We start from the raw sequence: 20,476 nt of genomic DNA on the forward strand, positions 1-20,476 counted from the left end.
GAATTCCACAGGTTCACAACTAAGAACAAAAAAGAACAAAGAAAATTACAGCACAGGAACAGGACCTTTGGCCCTCGAAGCCTGCACCAACCATGCTGCCCAACTGAAGTAAAACGCCCATCTTCTGGGGACCATATCCCTCTATTCCCATCTTACCCATGTAACTGTCTAAACGCATTTTAAAAGACAAAATTGGACCCGCCTCTACTACTACCTCTGGCAGCTTGTTCCAGACACTCACCACCATCTGTGAAAAAATCGCCCCTCTGGACAATTTTGTATCTCTCCCCTCTCACCTTAAGCCTATGCCCTCTCGTTTTAGACTCCCCTACCTTTGGGAAAGATATTGACTATCTAGCTGATCTGTGCCCCTCATTATTTTATAGACCTCTATGAGATCACCCCTCAGCCTCCTACGCTCCAGAAAAAAAAGTCCCAGTCTATCCAGCCTCTTCGTATAACTCAAACCATCAAGTCCCGGTAGCATCCTAGTAAATCTTTTCTGCACTCTTTCTAGTTTAATAATATCCTTTCTATAATAGGGTGACCAGAATTGTACCCTGTATTCCAAGTGTGGCCTTACCACTGTCTTGTACAACTTCAACAAGATGTCCCAACTCCTGTATTCAATGTTCTGACCAATGAAACCAAGCATGCTGAATGCCTTCTTCACCACTCTGTCCACCTGTGACTCCACTTTCAAGGAGCTGTGAACATGTACCCCGAGATCTCTTTGTTCTGTAACTAGCCCCAACGCCCTACCATTAACTGAGTAAGTCCTGCCCTGGTTCAATCTACCAAAATGCATCACCTCGCATTCATCTAAATTAAACTCCATTTGCCATTTGTCAGCCCACTGGCCCAATTGATCAAGATCCCGTTGCAAGCTGAGATAACCTTCCTACCTGTCCATTATGCCACCAATCTTGGTGTCATCTGCAAACATACTCACCATGCCTCCTATATTCTCATCCAAATCATTAATGTAAATGACAAACAACAGTGGACCCAGCACCAATCCTTGAGGCACAGGTCTCCAGTTTGAAAAACAACCCTCTACAACCACCCTCTGGCTTCTGTCATCAAGCCAATTTTGTATTTGTTTAGCTACCTCACCCTGGATCCTGTGAGATTTAACCTTATGCAATAACCTACCATGCAGTACCTTGTCAAAGGTCTTGCGAAAGTCCATGTAGACAACATCAACTGCACTGCCCTCATCTACCTTCTTGGTTACCCCTTCAAAAAACGCAATCAAATTTGTGAGACATGATTTTCCACTCACAAAGCCATGCTGACTGTCCCTAATCAGTCCTTGCATCTCTAAATGCCTGTCGATCCTGTCTCTCAAAATACCTTCCAACAACTTACCCACCACAGATGTGAGGCTCACCGGCCTGCAGTTCCCAGGCTTTTCCCTGAGCCCTTTTTAAACAAAGGCACAACATTTGCCACTCTCCAATCTTCAGGCATCTCACCTGTAACTGTCCATGATTCAAATATTTATGCTCGGGGACCCGCAATTTCCTCCCTATAGCCTCCCACAATGTCCTGGGATTCACTTCATCAGGTCCCGGGGATTTATCTACCTTGATGCGCTTTAAGACTTCCAGCACCTCCTTCTCTGTAATATGTACACTCCTCAAGACGTCACTATTTATTTCCCCAAGTTCCCCAACATCCATGCTTTTCTCAACAGTCAATACTGATGAGAAATATTCATTTAGGATCTCACCCATCTCTTGTGGATCCGCACATAGATCCTTGTTGATCCTTAAGAGGCCCTACTCTCTCCCGAGTTACTCTTTTGGCCTTTATGTACTTGTAGAAGCTCTTTGGATTCTCCTTTGCCTTATCTGCCAAAACAATCTCGTGTCCACTTTTTGTCCTCCTGATTTTGAAAGTTCCTGCCTGATACCATCTGAATCGCTTATTCTTCGAGTGTGACCCCGAGTTCTGGACTTCCCCAACATTGGGAACATTCTTCCTGCATCTAGCCTGTCCAGTCTCATCAGGATTTTATATGTTTCTATTAGATTCCCTCTCATTCATGGGGCAACACGGTGGCACAGTGCTGCCTCACAGCGCCAAGGACCCAGGTTTGATTCCCAGCTTGGGTCACTGCCTGTGTGGAGGCTCCACGTTCTCCCTGTGTCTGCCTGGGTTTCCTCCGGCTGTTCCGGTTTCCTCCCACAGTCCGAAAGATGTTAGGTGCAGTGGTCATGCTAAATTCTCCCTCTGTACCCGAAACAGGCGCTGGAGTGTGGCGACTAGAGGATTTTCATAGTAACTTCATTGCAGTGTTAATGCAAGCCTACTTGTCACACTAATTAAATAAACTTTTAAAACTTCTTCTAAATTCCATTGAGTACAAGCCCAGTTGATCCAGTCTTTCTTCATATGCCAGTCCTGCCACTCCAGGAATCAGTCTGGTGAATGATACAATACAAGGTGATAAACAAAGAATCATGCATCGACGCAGGCTTGGTGGGCCAAAGCGCCTGTTCCTATGCTGTACTGTTTTTTGTTCAACATGATTCTATATCCCCTAATATAACATCCCTCCATTCTAGATTCCAGATTTTTGCCTCCTACTGATGTTAGGCTAACTGGCCTAAAGCACTCAGTTTTCTCTCTCTCTCTTTTCTTAACCAGTAGGTTATGGAAGATGCTTCCATTATCTCTGCAGCTACTTCTTTGCAAATCCAGGATGCATGCCATTAGGACCAAGGGATCTGTTGCCACACAAACAGTGATACTGAAAGCTTCTATAAGTATATGAAGAGAAAAGAGGACACAAATCAGATGCCAGAAATGTTGGAGAATGCAAGATTTAGTAAGAGGGAAGAACTGAGGGAGATCAATATTAGTAGAGAAATGGTGCTGGGAAAGCTGATGGGATTGAAGGCGGATAAATCCCCAGAGCCTGATAATCTACATCCCAGAATACTTAAGGAAGTGGCTCTAGAAATAGTGGATGCATTGGAGGTCATCTTCCAGGATTCTATCGACTCTGGAACAGTCCCTGCAGATTGGAGGGTAGTGAATGTCACTCCAATATTCAAAAAGGGAGGTGGAGAGAAAACAGGAATTATAGACCAGTAAGTTTAATGTCGATAGTGGGGAAAATTCTCAAATCCATTATCAAGGACTTTATAGCAGAGGCAGGATCAGACAATTTCAGCATAGATTTCTGAAGGGGAAATCATGCTTGACAAATCTGTTAGAATTCTTTGAAGATGTAACTAGTAGAGTTGACAAGAGTTGATATTTGGACTTTCAGAAAGCGTTTGACAAAGTCCCGCACAAGAAATTATCGTGCAAGATTAAAGCGCATGGGATTGGAGGAAGTGTGTTCAGAATGGCGGCACGGTAGCACAGTGGTTAGCACTGCTGCTTCACAGCTCCAGGGTCCTGGGTTCAATTCCCGGCTCGGGTCACTGTCTGTGTGGAGTTTGCACATTCTCCTCGTGTCTGCGTGGGTTTTCTCCGGGTGCTCCGGTTTCCTCCCACAGTCCAAAGATGTGCGGGTTAGGTTGATTGGCCAGGTTAAAAATTGCCCCTTAGAGTCCTGAGGTGTGTAGGTTGGAGGGATTAGTGGGTAAAATATGTGGGGGTAGGGCCTGGGTGGGATTGTGGTCGGTGCAGACTCCTTCTGCACTGTAGGGTTTCTATGATGGATAGAAAACTGGTTGGCAGAAAGGAAACAAAGAGTAGGAATTAATGGGTGCTTTTCAAGTTGGCAGGCAGTAACGAGTGGGGTGCCACAGGGATCAGTGCTGGGACCCCAGCTCTTCGCAATATATATTAATGATTTGGATGAGGGAACAAAATGTAACTTCTCAAAGTTTGCAGATGATACCAAGTTGGGTGGGAGGATGAACTGTGACGAGGATGCAGAGATCCTTCAGAATGATCTGGACAGGTTGGGTGAGTGGGCTCATCAATGGCAGATGCAGTGTAATTTGGATAAGTGTGAGGTTATTCACTTTGGAAGCAAAAACAAGTAGACAGATTACTCCTTGAATGGCTGTAAATTGGGAGAGGGGAGTATGCAGCGGGACCTGGGTGTCCTTGTGCAACAGTCACTGAAGGTAAGCATGCAGGTGCAGCAGGCGGTAAAGAAAGCAAATGGCATTTTGGCCTTCATTGCGAGAGGTTTTGAGTACATGAGCAGGGATGTGTTGTTGCAACTATGCAGGACCTTGATGAAGCCACACCTAGAGTACTGTGTGCAGTTTTGGTCTCGTTTTCTGAGGAAGGATGTTCTTGCTCTCGAGGGAGTGCAGTGAAGATTTACCAGGCTGATTCCAGGGATGGTGGGACTGATGTATGAGGAGAGATTGACTAGGTTAGGATTGTTAGAGGATCTCATAGAGACTTATAAAATTCTAACAGGTTTGACAGGGTAGATGCAGGGAGGATGTTCCCAATGGTGGGGGAGTCCAGAACCTGGGATCACAGTCTGAGGATTCAGGGTACATCATTTAGGATGGAGGTGAGGAGACATTTCTTCACCCAAAGAGTGGTGAGCCTGTGGAATTCATTACCACAGGAAGTAGTTGATGCCAATACATTGAAATGCATTCAAGAGGTGGCTGGATATAGCACTATAGGCAAATGGATCAAAGGTTATGGGGAAAAAGCAGGATTAGGCTATCGAATTGGATGATCAGCCATGAGCTTAATGAATGGCGGAGCAGGTTCAAAGGGCCAAATGGCCTTCTCCTGTTCCTATCGTCTATGTTTCTAAGAGGAAGAGAATAGCTAAATAAATGTTGGCCCTTAAGAGGACAATACCGGTGAGGTAATAATGGAGAACACAGAGATGGCGGAGGTATTAAACCAATATTTTGCCTCTATCTTCATGGAAGGGAAGAATGAAAATTTTCCAAAAACTGCAGTTAATGCAGAGGAACTTGGTGCAATAACCATCACGAGAGAGAAGGTACTGAATAAACTAATGGGATTAAAGACAGATAAGTCTCCAGGACATGATGGCCTGCACCCTAGGGTATTAAAGGAAGTGGCAGCAGAGATAGCGGATGAATTGGGAAAGTGTGAGGTTATGCACTTTGGATGAATAGGGGCATAGATATTTTCTAAATGGGGAGAGAATTCAGAAATCAGAAGCGCAATGAGACATGAACTTGGAAGTCATAGTTTAGAATTCTGTTCAGGTTAACTTGCAGATGGAGTTGGTAGTTAGGAAGGCAAATGCAATGTTAACATTCATTTCGAGTGGACGAGGATACAAAAGCAGGGATGTACTGCTGACAATTTGTAAGGCTCTGGTCAGACCACATTTGGAATATTGTGAGCAATCTTGGGCCCCATAACTAAGGAAGGATGTGCTGGCCTTGGAGAGGGTCCAGAGGAGGTTCATGAGAATGTTCCCAGGAGTGGAAGGCTTGACATATGAGGAGTGTTTGAGAACTCTGGGTCTGTATGGAATTTCAAAGGATGAGGGGGGATCTTATTGAAACTTCCAGAATACTAAAAGGCCTGGATAAAGTGGATGTGGAGAAGATGTTTCCATTTGCAGGAGAGACTCGGATCCAAGGGTACAGCCTCAGAGTAAAGGGATGACCCCTTAGAACCGAGATGAACCCTTCTTCAGCCAGAGGGTGGTGAATCGGTAGAATTTATTGCCACAGAAGACTTTAGAGGGTAGTTCATTGAGTGTATTTAAGACAGAAATAGATAGGTTCTTGACTGGCAAGGGTATCAAAGGTTATGGGGAAAAAGCAGCAGAATGGGATTGAGAACCATATCAGAAATCTATTAGCCATGATCGAATGGCAGAGCAGACTCGATAGGCCGAATGGCCTAATTCTGCTCCTGTATCTCATGCCTTATGGTCTTGTCTCTAAAAGGACTGTACAGTGGTTATTCCTAACACGACGGTCGTGAACAGATGAATCTGCAACAGGTAAATTGGTGAGGATGCGGTCAAATAGGTTTTTCTCTTGTTAGTTCCCTTACCACTTGCCGAAAACCCATTTATGTCCTTTTGGACTCGGCCAGCTCAGTCAGCAGTGATGCAAGCAAGTCACTCTAGGTGATGGACATTAAAGTTCCTCTCCCAGAATATATTCTGTGCCCTTGTGTTTTCTCCTCAGTGCTTTGTCCAAATGGTACTCAACATGGAAGAGAACTAATTAAGGTATCTCCTGGGGTGTCATCATACTGGAATCTTTGTGACCTGATATTCACAAATTCATCACTCAAAGAACAAAGAACAGTACAGCACAGGAAACTGGACCATTCGTTTGTATCCCTCCATTCCCAGACTGCTCATGTGACTATCCAGGTAAGTCTTAAACGATGCCAGCGTGCCTGCCTCCATCACCCTACTTGGCAGCGCATTCCAGGCCCCCACCACTCTCTCTGTCTTAGAACAGACAAAAAAGACTTGCAACCGAGACAGTTTAGTGGCTGGTTATGAACAGTGGTGAAGTCATCAAGAAGTGCAAGGCATGTCAAGAGCATATGCCAAGTCAGCATAAATCGCCCTGACTCCACATCAAGTTCCTACCCATCATTGGTTCAAAATCACATCAACCCTCTTTCATGTCCATGGCACTGTCTTCATCATCATCGTCAATCATTTTACCAAGTACCCAATCATTTGATAATTGCACAAAACATCAAGCACAACTGCATCTCACACTCCAAGTGCTATTTTCAATTTATTTGGGTGGAGAGATCATTATGGAATACAGTCTGCCATTTATTGGCAAGCCATTTCGAGATTATGGGCAGGATTATAAAAATCCTGCCCATCCTCGCTCATCCAGAAACCATAAAATCCCATCCGAGGTCAATGGACCATTCAATTGTCCGTCCCGCGCCCGTTCCGATTCCCCTGGCGGGTAGGACGGTAAAATTCTGGCCTGTGTGTCAGAAGTGGAATATCAATCATACTACTACTTTTCCTCATTACCCTAGATCTAGCAGCCTAGCTGAATGGATGATTTGCACAGTGAAATCCCCAATTCTCAAATGTAGAGAGACCACGCAAGATCTATAGATCTCACATCTGAGATCACTGGCAGAGCTCATGTTTGGCAGATCAGTGTGTATCGATTTATCTATTCTGACTCATTTTGCTCTCTCAGAAAACAGCGAGCAACTATTAAAGCCACAAGACAAGAAACCAACTTGTAGGATAAAAATGTAGGTACAAAGTTGCCAAGTTTATAGTTGGGTCAACTTGGTTCACATCCAGGAACTCAGAGAAGGTACATGACAACCAGCTGAGTTGACAAGATTGGAACCATGGTCCTATGAAGTCATTACACATGAATGTGCAAAAGTGAAATATAATCAAGGTCAAATTAGATCCATTACAGCTCCTCAACCATCATGTAGGCCGACTGCATTGAGGACTAAATTCCAAACACAATCAGGAATAACATCCAAGAACAACAACCCGCCAGATGACTTTGAGCAATTGAAGAAACCCCCAGACAAGGTTAACATTACAAGATCTGGGCATACCAGCAGATCACCTCTACACTTTAGAGACTAATAGATTCATGCTAGTTCTTATGTTCATCATTTCTACATACTTGTGTATCACAGAATTGTTACGACTCAGAAGGAGACCATAGAATCATAGAACCCTACAGTGCAGAAAGACGCCATTTGGCCCATCGAGTCTGCACCGACCACAATCCCACACAGGCCCTACCCCCATATCCCTACATATTTACCCACTAAACCCTCGAACCTACGCATCTCAAGACTCTAAGGGGCAATTTTAGCATGGCCAATCAACGTAACCCGCACATCTTTGGACTGTGGGAGGAAACCGGAGCACCCGGAGGAAACCCACGCAGACACGAGGAGAATGTGCAAACTCCACACAGACAGTGACCCAAGCCGGGAATCGTGACCCAAGCCGGGAATGTGGCCGATCATGTCTGCACAGGCTCTCCAAATGAGTATTCTCCTGCCTCTTCCCCATACTGCGACACGTTGGGCAAAATCTTACTGAAAATTCGCAGAGTGTCAGGTCTGGCGCAAAAAACAGAGTGTTTCACGCCATCTGTGCTGGTGTGTTACACCATGCTGAATCTTAGACCATTTGTATTAATTTATATTCCCACAAGTTTCACACCACACCAACAGCGTATTCCTTCTGATTTGTGGCAGCATAATAACTGATCAGCTGCAAGTATTGGGGAGCTGCATATAAACACCTCCCCAGCAATAACTGCAGGAGATGGCAAGAAGGCAGCACTATGTTTCACGGAGGGTGCACTGACCAGACTGCTGGATGGAGTGGCGCAGAGGCAGGAAACCCTTTACCCTCACAGCAGGAGACAGCTATCCAGCGGGGTAACCATCCCCACGTGGGATGTAGTGGCACCTCCTAGTGAGTGTGAGTTCACTGCAGAAGAGGACTGGGCAGCAGGGCTGGAATTAAGTGAAAGATTGTCACTCAGCGAGGGTAAGTGAACAACCCCCAAGCACGGTGGCACGCACTGCTGCCTCACAGTGCCAGGGACCGTGGTTCAATTCCAGCCTCGGGTCACTGTCTGTGTGAATCATAGAAGCCCTACAGTACAGAAGGAGGCCATTCGGCCCATCGAGTATGTACCAACCACAATCTCATCCAGGCACTATCCCCGTAACCCCACACATTTACCCTGCTAACCCCCCTGACACTAGGGTCAATTTAAAATGGCCAATCAACCTAACCCGCACATCTTTGGACTGTGGGAGGAAACTGGAGCACCCGGAGGAAGTTCACGCAGACACGGGGAGAAAGTGCAAACTCCACACAGACAGTGACCAAGGCCGGAATCGAACCCGGGTCGCTGGCACTGTGCCACCATCCAGACCCTTATATGTGCAAACTGTGAAGTTTGCACATTCTTCTTGTGACTGCATGGGTTTCCACCTGGTGTTCCGGTTTCCTCCCATAGTCCAAAGATGTGCGGGTTAGGTTGATTGGCCATGCTAAATTGACCCTAGTGTCAGGGGGATTAACAGGGCAATGTGTGGGGTTACCGGGAATAGGGCCTGGGTGGGATTATGACTGGTGCAGACTCGATGGGCCGAAAGGTCTCCTTCTGCACTGTAAGGATTCTATGATTCTAACCCATTGGACCTCCTCACACACTCAACTCTTTACCTCACTCAGCCACCTTGGCTTTTGCTAACATCAGGCACTAAGTTCCCCCCGCCCTCCTGCAATCACCATATTTTCCCAGTAGCTGCTATGCTCCATACACTCCATGTCAGAACATTGAATACAGGAGTCGGGACGTCTTGTTGAAGTTGTGCAAGACATTGGTAAGGCCACACTTGGAATACTGTGTACAATTCTGGTCACCCTATTATAGAATGGATATTATTAAACTAGAAAGAGTGCAGAAACGATTTACTAGGATGCTAGCGGGACTTGATGGTTTTGAGTTATAAGGAGAGGCTGGATAGACTGGAACTTTTTTCTCTGGAGCGTAGGAGGCAGAGGGGTGATCTTATAAAATAATGAGGGGCATAGATCAGCTAAATAGTTTTCCCAAAGATAGGGGAGTCTAAAACTAGAGGGCATAAGTTTTGTCTTTTAAAAAGCGTTTAGACAGTTACATGGATAAGATGGGTAGAGAGGGATATGGGCCAAACGTGGGCAATTGGGACTAGCTTAGGGGTTAAAAAAAGGGGCGGCATGGACAAGTTGGGCCGAAGGACCTGTTTCCATGCTGCAAACCTTTATGACTCCAGCTCCCACCCAAGCATGTCACACCTCTGCACCATCTTAAATAGAACAGAGAACATTACAGTGCAGTACAGGCCCTTCGGCCCTCGATGTTGCGCCGACCAGTGAAACCAATCTAAAGCCCCTCTAACCTACACTATTCCAATATCATCCATATGTTTATCCAATGACCATTTAAATGCCCTTAATGTTGGCGAGTCCACTACTGCTGCAGGCAGGGCATTCCATGCCCTTACTAATCTCCGAGTGAAGAACCTACCTCTAACATCTGTCCTATATCTATCACCCCTCAATTTAAAGCTATGTCCCCTTGTGCTAGCTATCACCATCTGAGGAAAAGGGCTCTCACTATCCACCCTATCTAATCCTCTGATCATCTTGTATGCCTCTATTAAGTCACCTCTTAACCTTCTTCTCTCTAACGAAAACAACCTCAAGTCCCTCAGCCTTTCCTCATAAGACCTTCCCACCATACCAGGCAACATCCTGGTAAATCTCCTCTGCACCCTTTCCAATGCTTCCACATCCTTCCTATAATGCGGCGACCAGAACTGTACGCAATACTCCAAGTGCGGCCGCACCAGAGTTTTGTACAGCTGCAACATGACCTCCTGGCTCCGAAACTCAATCCCTCTACCAATAAAAGCTAAATCTCTGTACGACTTCTTAACAACCCTATCAACCTGGGTGCCAACTTTCAGGGATCTATGCACATGGACACCGAGATCTCTCTGCTCATCCACACTACCAAGTGTCTTACCATTAGCCCAGTACTCTATAATCCTGTTACTACTTCCAAAGTGAATCACCTCACACTTTTCCGCATTAAACTCCATTTGCCACCTCTCAGCCCAGCTCTGCAGCTTATCTATGTCCCTCTGTAACCTGCAACAACCTTCCACACTGTCCACAACTCCACCGACTTTAGTGTCATCTGCAAATTTACTAACCCATCCTTCTACGCCCTCATCCAGGTCATTTATAAAAATGACAAACAGCAGTGGCCCCAAAACAGATCTTTGCGGTACACCACTAATAACTGAACTCCAGGATGAACATTTCCCATCAACCACCACCCTCTGTCTTCTTACAGCTAGCCAATTTCTGATCCAAACCGCTAAATCACCCTCAATCCCATGCCTCCGTATTTTCTGCAATAGCTTACCGTGGGGAACCTTATCAAACACTTTACTGAAATCCATATACACCACATCAACTGCTTTACCCTCATCCACCTCTTTGGTCACTTTCTCAACCTCAATAAGGTTTGTGAGGCACGACCTACCCTTCACAAAACCGTGTTGACTATCCCTAATCAAATTGTTCCTTTCTAGATGATTATAAATCCTATCTCTTATAATCCTTTCCAAAACTTTGCCCACAACAGAAGTAAGGCTCACTGGTCTATAATTACCAGGGTTGTCTCTACTCCCCTTCTTGAACAAGGGGACAACATTTGCTATCCTCCAGTCTTCTGGCACCGTTCCTGTAGACAATGACGACATAAAGATCAAAGCCAAAGGCTCCGCAATCTCCTCCCTCGCCTCCCAGAGAATCCTAGGATAAATCCCATCCGGCCCAGGGGACTTATCTATTTTCACACTTTCCAGAATTGCCGACGCCTCCTCTTTATTAACCTTAATCCCCGTCTAGTCCAATACCCTGTATCTCAGTATTCTTCTCGATAACATTGTCTTTTTCCTGCGTGAATACTGACGAAAAATATTCATTTAGCGCCTCTCCTATCTCTTCAGACTCCACACACAACTTCCCACTACTGTCCTTGACTGGCCCTAATCTTACCCTTGTCATTCTTTTATTCCTGACATACCTATAGAAAGCTTTAGGGTTTTCCTTGATCCTACCTGCCAAAGACTTCTCATGTCCCCTCCTGGCTCTTCTTAACGCTCTCTTTAGGTCCTTCCTGGCTAAATTGTAACTCTCAAGCGCCCTAACTGAGCCTTCACGTCTCATCTTTACATAAGTCTCCTTCTTCCTCTTCACAAGAGATTCAACTTCTTTAGTAAACCACGGTTCCCTCGCTCGACCACTTTCTCCCTGCCTGACAGGTACATACTTATCAAGGACACCCAGTAGCTGTTCCTTGAACAAGCTCCACATTTCAATTGTGCCCATCCCCTGCAGTTTCTTTCCCCAACCTATGCATCCTAAATCTCACCTAATCACATCATAATTTCCTTTCCCCCAGCTATAACACTTGCCTTGCGGTATATACCTATCCCTTTCCATCGCTAAAGTAAACGTAACCGAATTGTGGTCACTATCACCAAAGTGCTCCCCTACCTCCAAATCTAACACCTGGTCTGGTTCATTACCCAGTACCAAATCCAATGTGGCCTCACCTCTTGTTGGCCTATCTACATACTGTGTCAGGAAACCCTCCTGCACACATTGGACAAAAGCTAACCCATCTAAAGTACTCGAACTATAGCTTTTCCAGTCAATATTTGTAAAGTTAAAGTCCCCCATAACAACTACCTTGTTACTTTCGCTCCTATCCAGAATCATCTTTGCAATCCTTTCCTCTCCATCTCTGGAACTTTTCGGAGACCTATAGAAGACTCCCAACAGGGTGAACTCTCCTTTCCTGTTTCTAACCTCAGCCCATACTACCTCAGTAGACGAGTCCTCATCAAACGTCCTTTCTGCCACCGTAATACTGTCCTTGACTAACAATGCCACACCTCCACCTCTTTTACCACCTTCCCTGATTTTACTGAAACATCTAAACCCCGGAACCTGCAATAACCATTCCTGTCCCTGCTCTATCCATGTCTCCGAGATGGCCACAACATCGAAGTCCCAGGTACCAACCCATACTGTAAGTTCACCCACCTTATTCCGGATGCTCCTGGCGTTGAAGTATACACACTTCAAACCACCTTCCTGCCTGCCAGTACACTCCTGTGACCTTGAAACCTTATCCATGACCTCACTACTCTCAACCTCCTGTACACTGGAGCTACAATTCAGGTTCCCATCCCCCTGCTGAATTAGTTTAAACCCTCCCGAAGAGCAAAAGTCCACTCTTCCACCTACAATCTCCCTATCCATGCCACTGCAGGACAAAGAAGAGCACAATAGGTGTCAGCGGGCATAGCCAGCTGGAGTCAGGCCTGAGTTGGGAAACTCAGACGCTTCAAAGAAAAAAGAACATAGAACAAAGAAAAGTACAGTACAGGAGCAGGCCTTTCGGCCCTCCAAGCCTGCGCCGATCATGATGCCTGCCTAAACTAAAACCGTATACACTTATGGTGTCCGTATCCTTCCATTCCCACCCAATTTATGTATTTATCTAGTTGCCCCTCAAATGTCGCTATCGTACCTGCTACCCCTACCTCCCCGGGCAGCGCATTCCAGATATTCACCACTCCCTGTGTAAAAAAACTAGCCTCGCACATCTCCTCTAAACTTTTCCCCATGCACCTTAAACCTATGTCTCCTAGTACTTGACTTTTCTAACCTTGGAAAGAGCATCTGACTATCTACTCTGTGCATGCCATTCATTATCTTGTAAGCCTCTATCAGGTCATCCTTCAGCCTCCGTCATTCCAGTGAGAACAAACCGAGTTTATCCAACCTCTCCTCATAGCTAATGCCCTCCAGACCAGGCAACATCCTGGTAAACCTCTTCTGTACCCTCTCCAAAGCATCCACATCCTTTAGTAGTGTGGCGACCAGAATTATACACAATATTCTAAATGAGGCCTAACTAAGGTTCTGTACAGCTGCAGCATGACCTGCCAATTTTTATACTCAATGCCCTGACTGATAAAGGCAAGCATGCCGTATGGTACAGGGCTTCAATTACATGGTGCAGGCACTGGCGGATATCCACGTGTGTGTGCCAGAGGGCCGATCACAACAACGATTACAACTACAATAACAACGGCAATATTGAAGAACAAAGAACAGTACAGCCCTCTAAGCTGGTGCCGATCATGATGCCTACCTAAACTAAAACTTAGAGTCCATATCCTTCCATTCCCATCCTATTCATGTATTCGTCTAGATGCCCCTTAAGTGCAGCTGTTGTACCTGCTCCCACCCCCTCCCCGGGCAGCGCATTCCAGATATTCACCACCCTCTGTGTAAAAAAAAACTTGCTTTGCACATCTCCTCTAAACTTTTGTCCACACACTTAAACCTATGACCCCTATTATTTGACTTTTCTAACCTAGGAAAGAGCATCTGACTATCCACTCTGTCCAGGCCACTCATAATCTTGTAAACTTCTTTCAGGTCACCCCTCAACCTCTGTCATTCCAGTAACAGCAAACCCAATTTATCCAACCTCTCTTCATAGCAACCTCTCTTCATACCCTCCAGACCAGGCAACATCTTGGTAATCCTCTTCCGTACCCTCTCCAAAGCATCCACGTCCTTAGTGTGGCGACCAGAATTGTACACAATATTCCAAATAAGGCCTAACTAAGGTTCTGTACAGCTGCAGCATGACTTGCCAATTTTTATATTCAATGCCCTGACTGATAAAGGCAAGCATGCCGTATGCCTTCTTAGCTTTAAGAGCAATTGTGACCATGAGAGTTAAGCACGCTGGAAACCTTGGTCAACTTATAATTATACACAGACATAGGTTAGAAGGATGCAGTGAATTGTGACTTGTTCTGTGAGCTGTGACCTAACACTTCCTAACACATAGTTGTTTCGACTATGCTAGACATGTCGGAGCCATTGTTACCATATATGGTGAGGCTATGTAATTTACATGCAGCTTGGTATTAACATTTGGGAGTTATTTATGATGAACTCTATTGGCCATCATCGAACGTTGTGATCAGTTTCCGATGATATCATTGGCTAAGTGCCAGAGAACTTTCTGGAAGATTGGGGAAGTTTGGGGATAAAGAGATGTGTTTCAGCCTTTATCTCCAGCGATAACTCGAGACCCATGATTGCATGTGTGTCCTGAAGGAACATCTTTAGAGAAGAGAAGACTACCAAGAGGAAGAATCTACATCAGGAATGGACCTGGACACTTTGTTCTGAACCAGGGTAGTATTCGTTTTCAGTTAAAGAGTTAAAAAGTTAAAGTTAAGAATTAGGTTAGGTTGATTGGCCATGCTAAAATTGCCCCTTAGTGTCCAGAGATGCGTAGGTTAGAGGGATTAGCGGGTAAATGTATAGGGATATGGGAGGGGGGTCTGGGTGGGATTGTGGTCGGTGCAGACTCGATGGGCCGAATGGCCTGTTTCTGCACTGTAGGGTTTCTATGATTAAAGTGTTGCAACTTTTAAAAGTTAATGAGTTTGGTACTGAAAGTCTTAAACAAAAGTTAATTTAAGTCGACTCCTATCCTTTGGTTTGTTAGATTAAACTTCTTTCCTAGTACTAAGTTTAAGTTTACAGTCTGATTACAAATGTGTCCCCCAGAGGACGGTGGAGCTTCTGGACTTCACACCAGCTACCCCTCCACTCATGGAGGAGCACAGTGGCCCCAGGAACTCAAAGGGAAGAGGATCAGCAGAATTATAGCCCAGAATCCTCCAGCCAGGGAACCCAGGGCATCTCCAGCCCATCTGACACATCCCTCCCTATGAGTGGCACACCTCCAGCGCCCAACATCAAGAAGGTAAGCAGTCAAATATCCGTGCTGCCCGAAAACAGGCCTGGACTCTCAAGGTCCTGGGCCCCAAGGGGATGCTCACTAAAGTCATCTCAGGCAAACGGGCGTGGAAGTCAGCAGGCCGCCTTAACCTCACTGTGGATCCTGGGGATACACCTAGACGAAGCGGGAGGCTGAGGAAGATTATAGGCGCAGAAACTCGTCGGCAGGAATCGCACTCTCCGGATTTTGAGCTCCCACTGCCATTCCTATTGGTAGAGAGTGCGGACTCAAAGTCGCCCCCATTGTTTCTATTCAGATAATTGTCTAATGCCCTCTTGAATGCCTCATTTGAACCTGCCTCCACCACACTTTGAGGCAGTGTATTCCAGATGAAAACCATTTGTTGTGTGAAAAAGTTTTTTCTCACATCACATTTGCTTCTTTTGTATATCCCTTTACAGCTGTGCCCGCTCATTATTGATCCTTTTACTCGTGGAAACAGTTTCTCCCAATCTCCTATAACACTGTTATAAGTTCATTGAAGAAGGGAAAGGGTTAATGAATTTTGTACCTAAAGGATTAATGAATTTTGTATCTAAAGGGTTAATGAATTTTGTACCTAGAATATATCACAAACATAAACCTTCCTCATGGCTGATCTCCCCAGGCTTATACTGCTCCTGGCATCAATATAAATTGTTTATTCATGTTTTCCTTACTTGTTCTTGTCTTTCATTCTTTAACTTTCATTTCTATAAAGACAGACAGTTAAATGTGAATGTTATTTCGCAGACCTTACCTGTTTGTACTAGCTAAACATAGTTAAACAGCTGCTGATGGTAGAGTGCTATAACGGCTGTTTGACAGGAAGACTCCTGCTGAGACAGCCCGCGATCGCACAGGCTACTTCAAGGGAAAAGCTGCCGACACCACTGGAAGGGCTGTGAAACCAAAGACTGATTCGTGACCAGAGGATACCAGATGCACTGTGATTCGTGACCAGACCAGTGTTTGCATCGTGGCTGGTACTGGGAACCATAATGTATAAATATCCACACTTCGTTGTATTCAGGGAGAAGTCTGGTGAACCGCTGTTAAGGTGCCAGATCTCTCCCAAAAGCTTTTGTAATAAAGCCAATGTACTTTGACTCACTAACAGTCTCAGAGGTATCTTTTTACCTACAACATTCATGGTTGAGAAAGGATTAGAGGGATACGGGACAAACACAGCCAATTGGGACTAGCTGGGAGGGGCACCATGGCCGGGATGGACCAGTTGGGCCGAAGGGCCTGTTTCTGTGCTGTATTGCTCTACGACTCTTGTATGAAATCATCATAGAAATCATAGAAACCCTACAGTGCAGGAGGCGGCCATTCGGCCCATCGAGTCTGCACCGACCACAATCCCACCCAGACCCTACCCCCACATATTTACCCGCTAATCCCTCTAACCTACACATTTTAGGATTCTAAGGGGCAATTTTTAACCTGGCCAATCAACCTAACCTGCACATCTTTGGACTGTGGGAGGAAACCGGAGCACCCGGAGGAAACCCACGCAGACACGAGGAGAATGTGCAAACTCCACAGTGACCCGAGCCGGGAATCGAACCCGGGACCCTGGAGCTGTGAAGCAGCAGTGCAAACCACTGCGCTACCGTGCCGCCCAGGATGATCTAGATGAGTATACGGCTTGTAGGAAGGGACTAAAGAAGGAAATTAGGAGAGCCAGAAGGGGTCACGAGAAGGCCTTGGCAGGTAGGATTAAGGAAAACCCTAAGGTGTTCTATAAATATGTGAAGAGTAAAAGGATGAGACATGAAGGAATAGGGCCTATAAAAGGCAAAGGCGGGAAAATCTGTATGGAACCAGTAGAAATGGCAGAGGTGCTTAATGAGTATTTTGCCTCGGTTTTCACAGAGGAGAAGGACCTGGGTGGATGTACTGCGGGCTTGCGGTGGACTGAAAAGATTGAGTATGTGGACTTTAACAAAGAGGTTGTGCTGGAATCTTTGAATGGCATCAAGATAGATAAGTCACCGGGTCCGGATGGGATGTACCCCAGGTTACTGTGGGAGGCGAGGGAAGAGATTGCAGAGCCTCTGGGCGATGATCTTTGCGTCGTCGATGGAGACGGGAGAGGTGCCAGAGGATTGGAGGATTGCGGATGTGGTTCCTATTTTCAAGAAGGGGAATAGGGATAGCCCAGGAAATTACCGACCGGTGAGTCTAACCTCAGTGGTTGGTAAGCTGATGGAGAAGATCCTGAGGGACAGGATTTATGAGCATTTAGAGATGTTTAGTATGCTCAAGAATACTCAGCATAGCTTTGTCAAAGGCAGATCGTGCCTTACGAGCCTGGTGGAGTTCTTCAAAAATGTAACTAAACCCATTGACGAAGGGAAAGCGGTAGATGTGGTTTATATGGATTTAGCAAGGCGGTAGATAAGGTCCCCCATGCAAGGCTTCCAGAAAAAGTGAGAGGGCATGGGATCCAAGGTGCTGCTGCCCTGTGGATCCAGAACTGGCTTGCCCAAAGGAGGCAGAGAGTGGGTATAGATGGGTCTTTTTCTAAATGGAGGTCGGTCACCAGTGGTGTGCCCCAGAGATCTGTTCTGGGACCCTTGCTGTTTGTCATTTTCATAAATGACCTGGATGAGGAAGTGGAGGGATGGGTTGGTAAGTTTGCCGACGACACGAAGGTTGGTGGATAGTCTGGAGGGATGTCAGAAGTTACAGAGGGACATAGATAGGATGCAAGACTGGGCGGAGAAGTGGCAGATAAATGCCTAGTGGTCCATTTTGGCAGGTCAAATGGGATGAAGGAGTACAATATAAAGGGAAAGACTCTTAGTACTGTAGAGGATCAGGAGGACCTTGGGGTCCGGGTCCATAGGACTCTAAAATCGGCGCCGCAGGTGGAGGAGGTGGTTAAGAAGGCGTATGGTGTGCTGGCCTTTATCAATCGAGGGATTGAGTTTAGGAGTCCGGGGATAATGATGTAGCTATACAAGACCCTCGTCAGACCCCACTTGGAGTACTGTGCTCAGTTCTGGTCACCTCATTACAGGAAGGATGTGGAAAAGATTGAAAGAGTGCAGAGGAGATTTACAAGGATGTTGCCTGGATTGAGTGGCATGCCTTATGAGGATAGGCTGAGGGAGCTCGGTCTTTTCTCCTTGGAGAGACGTGGGATGAGAGGAGACCTAATAGAGGTACATGAGATGTTGAGAGGCATAGATCGGGTGGACTCTCAGAGGCTTTTTCCCAGGGCGGAAATGGCTGCTACGAGAGGACACAAGTTTAAGGTGCTGGGGGGCAGGTACAGGGGAAATGTTAGGGGGAAGTTTTTCACACAGAGGGTGGTGGGCGAGTGGAATCAGCTGCCGTCAGTGGTGGTGGAGGCAAACTCAATAGGGTCTTTTAAGAGACTCCTGGATGAGTACATGGGACTTAATAGGATGGAGGGTTATAGGTAAGCCTAAAAGGTAGGGATATGTTCGGCACAACTTGTGGGGCCGAAGGGCCTGTTTTGTGCTGTAGTTTTTCTATGTTTCTTTCTATGACTCCATTCGAAGTCCATGTATATAATGAGCCATTTGACCCATCGAGCCTGCACAGACTCGACAAAAGAGCATCATAACCCTATCCCCGCAACCCCATGCATTCACTATGGCCAATCCACGTAACCTAGATGAATTATTAACTGCTCTCTCGAATTGTCCTGCCACCTTCAATGATCTATGCACATATACCCCCCCTAGGTCACTCTGCACCTGCACCCCTTAAGAATTTTACCATTTATTTCATATTGTCTCTCAATGTTCTGCATATCAAAATGCATTCTCATAGTTGTCTGCATTGAACTTCATGCCACCTCCCTGCTCTCTCCACCAACCTGTCTATTTCCCTTTGAAGTTCTACACTGTCCTACTCATTGTTTACGATACTCTCAAGTTTTATATCAAATGAAAACTTTGAAATTTTCCCCTCACACCAAGGTGTGGATCACTAATATATTTGGAAAAGCAACAGTCCCAATGCCAACTCCTGGGGAACACCATTACATACCTTCCCCCAGCCTGAAATATATCCTTTGCCCATTATTCATTGCTTCCTATTATTCAGCCAATTTTGTTTCCACATTGCTACTATCCCTTTTATTCCATGAGTCACTTTTCTCAGTCTGTTGTGTGTCACTATATAAGATATGTCTTTGAAAGTTCATGTACACCAGATCAACAGCATTGCTGTCATCGACCCTTTCTGTTACCTCCTCAAAAAACTCCAGCAAGTTAGTCAAATACAATTTCCTCTTTGGAAATTCATTCTGATTCTTCCTAATCAATTCACATTTTCCATATGACCACTAATTCTATTCTGAATAATTGTCTCTGGAAGCTTGCCCACCATTGATGTTAAATTGACTGGTCTGGAATTGCTGGGGATTTCCTTACAACCTTTTTCGAACAAGGACAAAGAATTTGCAATTCTTCAGTCCTCTGGCACCTCCCTGAGTCTAGGGAAGACTGGAAGATTGTGGCAAAAGTGAAAATAAAAGTGGATCACATGACAAATTTCCCTTTAGTGATGACACAGCTATTCCTTCAAGACATAAAACAACATATTTTAAAATATACTATCCCTTCCCCTTTCAAGGAAGAATAACAATTTACTGTTTAGTTGCCATTACACCACCTACTAGGCAATGCATTTCAAATCAACTACCTGTTGTATGAAGTAAATATTTCCTCCTGTTGCTTCTGGGCCTTCTGCCAATCATGTTGAATCTCCAGTATCGAGTTCGCGATAATTTCACCCTTGCAAACAATTTCTGTTTATTTACTCTATTGAAACCCTTCATGATTTTAAACCTGCATGTATGGTGATGCAGGTTCCCTCTCCATCACAGTTTCATCTTAACCTAGTCCAACCTATTTGCATCCTCAAACTTCCATTCTCCACCATCCTACACACTTCCTGTATCATCCATATATATTCTGGTCCAATCATAAACTCATTGACCAAGATTAGCTTCAGGTCCCCGAATGCTTCAATATTTCAAATTGATATTCGCTCCATTGCTTTAATGTCTTCCATTTCTGTCGTCTCTTGTAGCCCCAAAACCCTTTTCCTTAACTTTTGGTTCATTT

At 45.4% G+C, this 20,476-nt stretch overlaps 1 protein-coding gene across 11 annotated transcripts in view; it reads right to left on the reverse strand.

Annotated features, from left to right (window-relative positions):
• The window catches only part of oxr1a (oxidation resistance 1a), an 894,274-nt gene that overhangs the window by 209,102 nt on the left and 664,696 nt on the right, over positions 1-20,476 (reverse strand). The gene's annotated exons all lie outside the window — the stretch shown is intronic.

Source organism: Mustelus asterias, chromosome 7 (genome assembly GCF_964213995.1).
Source record: "Mustelus asterias chromosome 7, sMusAst1.hap1.1, whole genome shotgun sequence".
NCBI lineage: Eukaryota > Metazoa > Chordata > Chondrichthyes > Carcharhiniformes > Triakidae > Mustelus > Mustelus asterias.